The sequence below is a fragment of the Triticum dicoccoides genome, chromosome 3B, assembly GCF_002162155.2.
Source record: "Triticum dicoccoides isolate Atlit2015 ecotype Zavitan chromosome 3B, WEW_v2.0, whole genome shotgun sequence".
NCBI lineage: Eukaryota > Viridiplantae > Streptophyta > Magnoliopsida > Poales > Poaceae > Triticum > Triticum dicoccoides.
In genome coordinates, this window is record NC_041385.1 from 68,856,651 (window position 1) to 68,867,066 (window position 10,416).

The following is a 10,416-nucleotide window of genomic DNA, read 5'->3' on the forward strand; positions in this document are numbered from 1 at the left end:
CCCGACCCCGATACAGCACCCCAACCCTGACATGACACCCCCGACACCCCGACCCCCAACACCTCCCAAAAAGGTGCTCTTCGGCCTTCCAGAGGCCGATGGGGTCATATATTTGTGAATTATGAGTTAGATCATGTATTCAATTATTATTATGTACATATATATATATATATATATTATTAATTAGTTCATGTTATTAGGTATTCAATTTTTTATTATGTTCATGATGATGATACACACTTAAATTTTTTATTATGTTTATGTTGTACTAATTTCGTTTACTCTTTGTCATTGCAGGTGTTGACAAATGGTGGGCGTGGGTCGAGAGCGCTCCGAGCCTCCTTCCTCGGCGCGTACTGGGAGGGGTGCTATTATTCCACCCAGCACCTTCGGAGAGCGCTGGTAGACAGTATGCAGACACCAACAGGCGCTTCTTCTTCGGCCGGGGAAGACGAAGAGGGGTGCTAGAGGTGGACGTGGCGGCGGGAGAGGTAGGAAGGCTGTTGCGCCTTCCTTGCTGCCACCCCCAGCTGATTCTCCGGACCACCGGAGTGCTCCGTATCAGGTGGACCCATCTGACTTGGACTCGTCTCGGACTCCAATCCACGAGCCTCTGGCCGACGAGCCTCGGGTCGCCGAGCCTTTGTCCGATGAGACTCGGGTCCTAGAGTCTTCGTCCCAGGAGACTCGAGTCCCAGAGTCTTTGTCACACGTGACTCCGGAGGCTAGTGGCCATGCTGATGGTGGCGAGGACACCTTTTCTGATGATAGCTATAGCGAGGGCGAGCTGGTTGAGGGGGGCAAGAAGGTCTACCAGCATGGTGGTACAAAGCTCACGCCCATGTTGCCGACCCACGATCAGAGGTGGTTGATTGAGCCTAACGGGGAGAAGTAAGTGAATTTACTCTTTTTTAATGTTTTGCCTTCATGTTTCTACAAATGAATATCTAATGTGTTGGCCTTGTCATACTGCAGGGGTTAGAAACACGCCCCTGGTGTCCGCAGGCCCAACCAGGTCCTTGGTGTGCTTTGCTGGAACCACTTCCCGGGGTGGGTCACGTTGCCTGGTGAGGGTGAGGTTCCATAGCTAGCACTGAGCTGGGAGTTGTACGTGGCTACCCCGGCCACACCAGAGGAGAGGGTCGACGGTGTCTTGTCGAGATGGTGGCCGACATTGTGATCTGGCGGTTTTGGGTAATTTCTCCTTTATAGAATTAAAAATCAACAGTACCTAGTGATTGTACTAATCAGTGGTGTCTTGTTTTATTGCAGACCTTCTACAGGTGTCTTGAGGAACATGAGGCGGACGCGGCTATGGTTCTCGAAGCCGAGTGCAAGCGCCTACTTCAGAACTTACGATACGAGGCTCGGGTACTTCAGGCTGTTCGAGACTACTACGCCTCGACTAGCATTAAAAGGGCCAAGAATAAGTGGCGTGCCAAGTATCTAAGTAAGGAGAAGTACATGAATATAATTACCTATTCTTAAGGCCTTGTACTTAGTTTCCTTGATTTGATTCGTAGACGTAGTGCTGAAATTTCTCTTTGTCTAACTTAGGTGCCCCCGAGATGGTGTGCGGATAGGATGGACTGTTGGAAGGCGTTGGTGGATGAGTGGTGCTCTCCCCAATGGCTAGCCGTCCACAACAAGGCCAGGTATAAGTGTGCCCAAATGCAAGGTGTGCCACACCATCAAGGGAGCTCCAACCTTCTTGAGTACGGGGATCATTGGGTATGTGGTTTGCATAACGATTCATGCAATTTCATTCTTCATGCTAACTTGAGCCCTTAACTAATATTTTGTTCCTCTCTTTTAGGCGCGACACAACAAGAAGGACGTGCCACCACTGTACGACCTCTATGCCATGGCCCATATTGCCCTGTACAAGAAGGTCAAGGCATTCTCTGAGGATGACCTCGATCATCCAGACAGCTTCACCAATATCTCCTACCACAACAAGCTCGTGAGGTACAGAGACTTTGGGAAGGCGACAAAAGGGGAGGACTTCAACCCGAGCCAGAGTCCTTTTGATCTAGAGCTTGTGATGCTATCTGGTGATGGGAGGAAACATGGCTCGGTAGCCATTGGGAATGGACTGATACGTTGTCCTAGAACTCTCCTGGAGATCAAGAAGCGCCAGACAAGGTCTCTTCCTGAGATAAGGCCTCGTCCGTGGACAATGGAGCTTGCCATCGAGGCTAGGGCCTAGGAGCTTCTGGCAGAGGAAAACAGGAAGGCGACCCAGAGGGAGAGGGAGTTGGAGGAGAGGACAGCTAGTCTGTTGGAGGCGGAGAGGAACCAGAATGACGCATCTCATCGGGCCCTATACGAGCTCCTCATGGTAAGTTTCTCCTACATATTAGCCAAATCATGCACGTAACGTTCGTTTCATTACTAACTAATATGACTGACTCGTGAAAACAAAATGTGCAGCCCGTGTGCGAGAAAAACGGTCAGACCCCTCCGCCGATGCCCCAGATTGGTATAGCGGACACGGTGAGTTTCATTTGAATGGTCATTAGTTACTAGTATTCACATTTCAGTTGCATCACGCTAACGAGACATTACAAATGATCTTTGGTGCAGCATGCCTCCCGACAAGCATCGACCGATCCTTCCCCGTCTCGCACTGGCGTAACCCCGACCGGTCCTTCTCCGTCTGGCACTGGCGCAAACCCAACTGGTCCTTCACCTCCGCGTTGATGGTAATTTTTCCCAAGTGTTTTGCTTAACAAATGCATACTTAGCTTAAGAAATGACCTACTTAGCTCCAAAATGACCTATACTTAGCTTATTTTCCTCGAAAATGACATAATAACCTTACTTAGCTCCAAAATGACATATTTTACCTACGATAGCTATAAAATGACCTATACTTAGCATTTTCCTCCAAAATGACTTGATATGCTTAGTTAGCTAAAAATGGCATAACTACCTAGGATAGCTCAATAATGATCTATACTTAGCTTAGCTAGTTCATTTATGACATAATTAGCTCACTTAGGTAAAAAATGGCATAATAACCTAGGTTTAGCTCCAAAATGACCTGTACTTAGCTTATTTTCCTCGAAAATGACATAATAATCTTACTTAGCTCCAAACTGATATACTTTACCTAGGATGGCTATAAAATGACCTATACTTATCATTTTTCCTCCAAAATGACAAAATAACCTTACCTGCCTCCAAAGTGATCGATTTTAACAAGGATAGCTCTAAAATGATCTACACTTGCCATTTTGTCCTCTAAAATGAATAAATATGCTTAGTTAGCTCAAAAATGGCATAACTACCTAGGTTAGCTCAAAAATGACCTATACTTAGCTTCTTTAGTTCATTTATGATATACTTAGCATACTTAGGTAACAAATGGCATGATAACCTTGGTTTAGCTCCAAAATGACATAGACTTAGCTTATTTTCCTCCAAAATGACAAAATAACCTTACCTACCTTCAAAATGACCGATTTTAACTAGGATAGCTCTAAAATGACCTACACTTGCCATTTTGTCCTCCAAAATGAATAAATATGCTTAGTTAGCTCAAAAATGGCATAACTACCTAGGTTAGCTCAAAAATGACCTATACTTAGCTTCTTCAGTTCATTTATGACATGCTTAGCAAGTTAGCATACTTAGGTAAAAAATGGCATGATAACCTTGGTTTAGCTCCAAAATGACATAGACTTAGCTTATTTTCCTCCAAAATGACAAAATAACCTTACTAAGCTCCAAAATGACCTATTTACCTATCTTAGCTCTAAAATGATCTACACTTAGCATTTTTACCTAGCTTAGCTAAAAAATGGCATTTTTACCTACCTTAGTTAGAAGAAGAAGAAGATAAAGAAGAGGATAGGAGAAAAAGAAAGAGAAGAAAAATTCTAGTTCTTCTTCTTCTTCTTTTTTTCTTGTTCTTCTAGCTAGTCTTCTTCTTCTGCTGCTGCTTCTTCTTCTAACTTTCTTCTTTCCCAATTTGCAGATTTGCTATAGATGAGGAATCTTGCGTTCATGGAGTCTACTCTTCTCCTTGTGCTTCTTTTTGTTTTGATTTTGTACGATGAACTTTGTTGTTGGAAACTTGTTGTTGGCTAGTGTTGGAAACTTGTAGTTGGATATGTTGTTGGATATGCTGTCGTTGGAAATTTGTTGTTGGATATGTGTTGGTATGCTTGTGTATATATCTTCAAATGTTTGTGTGTGTGTAGCTGTGAAATTCTGTGAAATGAAATGAATTTAAGAAAAAAAAACAGAAAAAATAGGGGCTATACAGGCTCTTTGTCGTGTGCTGGCAGATGGCAAAGAGCATTGCCATCAGCCAGTAGACGAGAAAGCTACCACGTGGCAGTTACCTGTGCAACCTGGGGGGGCACTAGGCTGGCCTATATGGTTTCTTTGTCGTCTACTGGCAGACGACAAAGACCTTTGCATCTTTTCCTTCTGCCAGCAGACAGCAAAGCACGTCGTTAACCCCTTAACAGACCTAAGCTTTCACGTGTGTCGTCCAGGCCCTTTGACATCTGCCAGCAGATGGCAAAGAGCCCTTTGCCATACTTTTTTCAGCCGGATGTGTTGCCGTCTGCTGGCTGATGGTAAAGGCCTTTCCTATCCGCCAGGCATCCCTTTGCCGATGGGTCCCCAGGCGCGTCCTGGTGGGTTGTGATCCCCTCGGAGCCCCCCTCAGGTACTTTCTTGGCCCATCGTGTGTCTTCTAGTCCAGAAAAAATCACCAAAAAATTTCTTTGCGTTTGGACTCCGTTTGGTATTGGTTTCCCGTGAAGTAAAAAACAAGCAAAAAACAACACCTGGCACTGGGCACTATGTCAATAGGTTAGTCTTGAAAAATGATATAAAGGTGCTATAAAATTATTGTAAAACATCCAAGAATGATAATATAACAGCATGGAACAATAAAAAGATTATAGATACGTTGGAGACATATCAGCATCCCCAAGCTTAATTCATGCTCGTTCTCGAATAGGTAAATGATAAAAACTGAATTTTTGATGTGGAATGCTGCATAACATGTTCATCACATATTCTTTTCTTTGTAGCATGGACATTTGGACTTTTATATGATTCAAAGCAATAGTCTAGTTTTGACATGAAGATTTCAATACTCAAGCATATCAACAAGCAACCATGTCTTTCAAATATCAACACTAAAGCAACTTATCCTAGCCCATTATGCTCAATCATTGATCCATTCATGAAACACACTCGCATATTAGCTACACCCAATGCTCAAATATGATCATAGTGCCCCTTAGTTGGTGCTTTATAAGAGAAGATGGAGACTCAAATAAAAATAAAATTGCATAAAGTAAATAGAAAGGCCCTTCGCAAAGGAAAGTTGGGATTTGTAGAGGTGCCAGAGCTCAAAGAGAAAAAGATAGAGATAAAAACACACTAGTGCAGAACCGGGCTATAGCCCTGGTTCGTAAGGGGCTTTAGTGCCGGTTCTGCAACCGGCACTAAAGGGTGGGGACTAAAGGTCCCCCCCCCTTAGTACCGGTTCGGCTTGAACCGCAGCTAAAGGGCCACCACATGGCACGAGCCAGGGCCGGGTGTGGGGAGAGCTTTAGTACCAGTACCAGTTGGTGTTACCAATCGGTACTAAAAAGTTTGGGGGGTTTTGGTTTTATTATTTATTTTTCCTTTATTTTTCTGTTTTCCATTTAATTCTTTTTCGTTTGCTGGTATTTTACGATATTACATATTGTACATGTTATGCATATATATAAATAGAATTTCTCGTAGAATCGATTATATATATATATATATATATATATATATATATATCATCGAATGTCTCACGACCGCACCATGCATTAATTCACACATACACGTGCATATATATATATATATACAGTTTTTCCTACATGTAGCCTTTTAGAGCTAGTGGCATTTGCCTTGGTGCCTTCGGAGCACGATGACAATTGGGAGTAGTTCATTGGGGCGGTAGCGGGTAGTAGAATTCCCCTTTGGGATCTATGACCTCGTCGAGCAAAAATCCCGCTATTTCCTCTTGAAGTGCTCGTATGCGCTCCTCTGGTAGGAGTGTCTCCCGCACCGATTCGAACTGTTAAGAAGGAGATCAATATGCATGTGTATTAGTTATGTGACTAGATATCGATAATGACGTAAAAATTATGAATAGTGTTTTATCAAACGCGCGTACCCGTAGGTGTCTATCAGTTTTGGTCCTTCCGGACGTGATCATGCGAATGTTCTCGAAAACACAGTATGCACAATGATCTCTCCCCTGCGCCTGCTTCAGGGCCTTTACGAGAATAGAATTTAATCATATAATAATTAATCAAGCATGATAATTAATGGTATTGAAACTAGAATTAAAGAGATGCACTAGTGCAGAACCGGGCTATAGCCCCAGTTCGTAAGGGGCTTTAGTGCCAGTTCTATAGCCTAGAATTAAAGAGATGCATGGTAGCTAGCTAGTACTACTTAATTAATTATACCTTGGGTCGAAACCAATACAGCCTTTCTCTCCATTCGCCTGGAACATCTTTCGATTTCCTGAACTTTGCCCAAGCCCTGCCCGCCAGCAAAGAAAATGAATAAACGAGTTATTAAATAGTTGATATGAGGAAATGACGAACTAAAGAGGCCGACATATAGTTAATAATGATTGAAATTACCTGTCGACTATCCCCTTCACGGTTGTGTACTCACTCTTCTCTTTAAGTAGTGAGTCTAGTACTTCAACTGCTCCTTCGTCAACTTTAATGATTAACAAGATCCAATGGAAACTGCATGCACACACGTTTGCATGTCTTAATTAAGCGGGCATGTGCATAACACTCATCAAATACCCTAAACCCTATACACTTAATTATTAATATCTAGCTAGCTAGTAATAAGTAAAAACAGAATTTAAAGTACAAGATAGTGTGACTCACGTGTAGTTGTAAGGAAGTAGTATATGTTCATTGGTATTGATGCGCTTCAAGAACTCTAGCATGTTTTTCTCTACCTCTATTTGATACCATGCATATCCCCATGTTTCTTCATTAATGGTATTTGGGTCAATGAACCCAATGCCATAGCGTCCAGCTTTTTTCATTTCATACATCTTCATCCTGCATAATATACCACAGAAAAGAATATAGTGAGGATAATTATAGGTAATGATCGATCAATGAGCAGTACAGCTAGCTTGAGACTTGAATTACAGAAAGAAATCATTACAGACAATACAAACTGACGATGGATTTGTCGAGTGCGTCTTGATGGAATAACTGAAATATTTCTGAATACTCAATGGACAGAGCTAGCTTATGTAAGTAATACTCTTCCTTGACTTTCACTATGAGGCCCTCTCGATTGCTACTCTTGGTAATTTTCATGTACCAATCATGCAATTGATACATTCTCGTTGGGAGGTTCTTGACCTCCTCAGGCCTTACCAAAGGTTGGCCGCGGGCATATTTCCATTTTATCTCGTCCTCTTTAAGCTTAGGCATGGGCTCAATCTCGAGGAGTTGTTCAACAGTGATGCAGAGCATTTCAGCATTTCGTCTATGCTCCTCGGTTATTACCGGATCAGCGCCGGTACTCTCATGTGTTGGTACAACAATCGGGGGGATCGATGGCGCCGCCTGTTCTCCCAGCTGGGGAACGGTTTTCCCGCATTTTTGGCCAGCTGCTTGGCTCAAGCTCGAGCTCAACCCGGCCTGTTGTCGTGCTCGATGTGCCTTTCTGATTTGGCACTCATAGTCTAAGTCAACAGGCTTGGGAGCTGGTGGTCGCGCCATACGAATAAAGTGGTCAATCTTCTCCTCGGGCACTTTCTCCCTTGGCGGCGGTGCCGGTTTTGGTGCGAAATGGGGCTCCACTTGGGCCTTCACTATGGCATCGTTTTGCTTCTTGGTCATGTCGTAAGGCCTCAGCAGAAGAGGCGCGAGGCTTTTTGGACCATATTGAAATCGCTTGTCTCCACCTGTACCTCCTGTACTACCTCAACTTTTAGCACTATGCACCATAGCTGCGGTGGCTCTCTTCCGCGATTGCTGAGGCAGCGAAGAAGACTGACGCGGTGTCGGACTTGCAGGAGGAGTGGCACGCGTTGGTGGACTTGGAGGAGGAGTGGCCTCACGCGTTGGCTGAGTTGAAGGAGGAGGAGTGGCCTCGTGCGTTGGCTGAGTTGAAGCAGGAGGAGTGGCCTCACGCAATGGCTGAGTTGAAGCAGGAGGAGTGGCCTCATGCGTTGGCTGAGTTGAAGCAGGAGGAGTGGCCTCACGCATTGGAGGAGCGTGAGTCATCTGCTCCTCGTCACCTCTTGGAATTTCAAGCTCTAGGTGACGCGGTGTCGGTGGCCTTGGAAAGATGATGCAATCCTTTCTCCATAGGATGATACGATGTATGTCCTCTCCCAGTGTGTGCTCCTCGTCACCTCCAGGAATGACAAGCTGTAGCCCTGAATAATGGTCCACCACCTCATCAACCACGACACGACCATAGCCAGCTGGAATCGTTTCGCAATGGTAGGTTGCTCTGGGGGGATTTGTATAAGCAACGCGTCCGCCGCCTTCACGGATATGTTCTTTACTTTGAAGTGTAGCTCACAGTTAGTGTCTCCTTGATGACATCCACAGGGTATCTATCAGCAGTGCGTCGCCCGGGCGGAACCCACGTTGCTTCTCGGCATGGATGGGATGGTGCTATCCAATGCTGGATCATGCGCTAGCTGTGGCCGCTGCTGAGACCCCCTTTCCTGGCTAAGCGAGTCAATCTGCTCCTGCTGCCTCTGGAATTTGAGTGCCAAGTCCGCGTGCGCTGATTCTAGGCCTTGAAGCCGTTCTGCTTCCTGCTTCCTCTACTCGTTGATGACCCGCAAGTATACAGGATATTTGTAGCCTCTTTCGATAAGTAAGAGTGTCGAACCCAACGAGGAGCTAAAGATAGAACAAATACTCTCTCAAGTCCTATCGGCCACTGATACGACTCTACGCACGGTTGACGTTCGCTTTACCTAGAACAAGTATGAAACTCGAAGTACTTTGTAGGTGTTGTTTGATAGGTTTGCAAGATAATGAAGAGCACGTAAATAAAAGCTAGGGCTGTTTAGATAAAGAAGCAATAAAGTAAATATAGCGAGTGTGGAAAAGTGGTGGTAGGAGTTGTGGAATTGTCCCTAAGCAATTGACTACGTTACTAGACCGATAATCACTATTGCAATTTTATTTGAGGGAGAGGCATAAGCTAACATACTTTCTCTTCTTGGATCATATGCACTTATGATTGGAACTCTAGCAAGCATCTGCAACTACTAAAGATCATTAAGGTAAAACCCAACCATAGCATTAAAGTATCAAGTCCCCTTTATCCCATACGCAAACAACCTACTTACTCGGGTCTATGCTTCTGTCACTCACGCCACGCACCATAAGCAAATCATGAACATATTGCAAACCCTACAGCAGGGATGCCTCACGCTTGCGCGACATGGAGAGCACCATAGGACAACACCAATAATAAAAACATGCAACTCAAACCAATCATAGCAATTCATCAATCACCGATAGGACAACAAAAATCTACTTAGACATCATAGGATGATAACACATCATTGGATAATAATATGAAGCATAAAGCAACATGTTCAAGTAGAGGATACAGTGGATTACGGGAGAGTGGACCGCTGAATATAGATGGGGGAAGGTGATGGAGATGTTGGTGAAGATGGCGGAGGTGTTGGTGAAGATCACGGTGATGATGATGGCCCCCGGCAGCGCTCCGGCGCCACCGGAAGCAAGGGGGAGAGAGTCCGCCTTCTTCTTCTTCTTCCTTGACCTTCACCCTAGATGGGAGAAGGATTTCCCCTCTGGTCCATGGCTCCCATGGCGTGGAAGGGGCGAGAGCCCCTCCAAGATTGGATCTGTCTCTCTATCTCTCTCTGTTTCTGCGTTCCCCGATTATGCCCCTTCACCGTTTCTTTTATATCCGGAGATCCGTAACTCCGATTGGGGTGAATCTTTCTCCCAGATTTTTCCCATAAAATTAGCTTTCTTGTGGCAAAAGAAGAGCGTCAACCGCCTTATGGGTAGCCCAGGAGAAGGCCAGGCGCGCCCCCTATCTCCTGGCCACCTCGGGCACCGTTTCGCGTTGATTCTTCCTCCAGAAAATTCCAAATATTCCAAAATAATTCTACATCCGTTTTTATCCCGCTTGGATTCTGTTTGATATTGGGTTTCTGCGAAACATAAAACATGCAACAAACAGGAACTGGCACTGGGCACTGGATCAATATGTTAGTCCCAAAAATAGTATAAAAAGTTGCCAAAAGTATATGAAAGTTAAAGAATATTGGCATGGAACAATCAAAAATTATAGATACGACGGAGACGTATCAGCATCCCCAAGCTTAATTCCTGATCGTCCTCGAGTATGTAAATG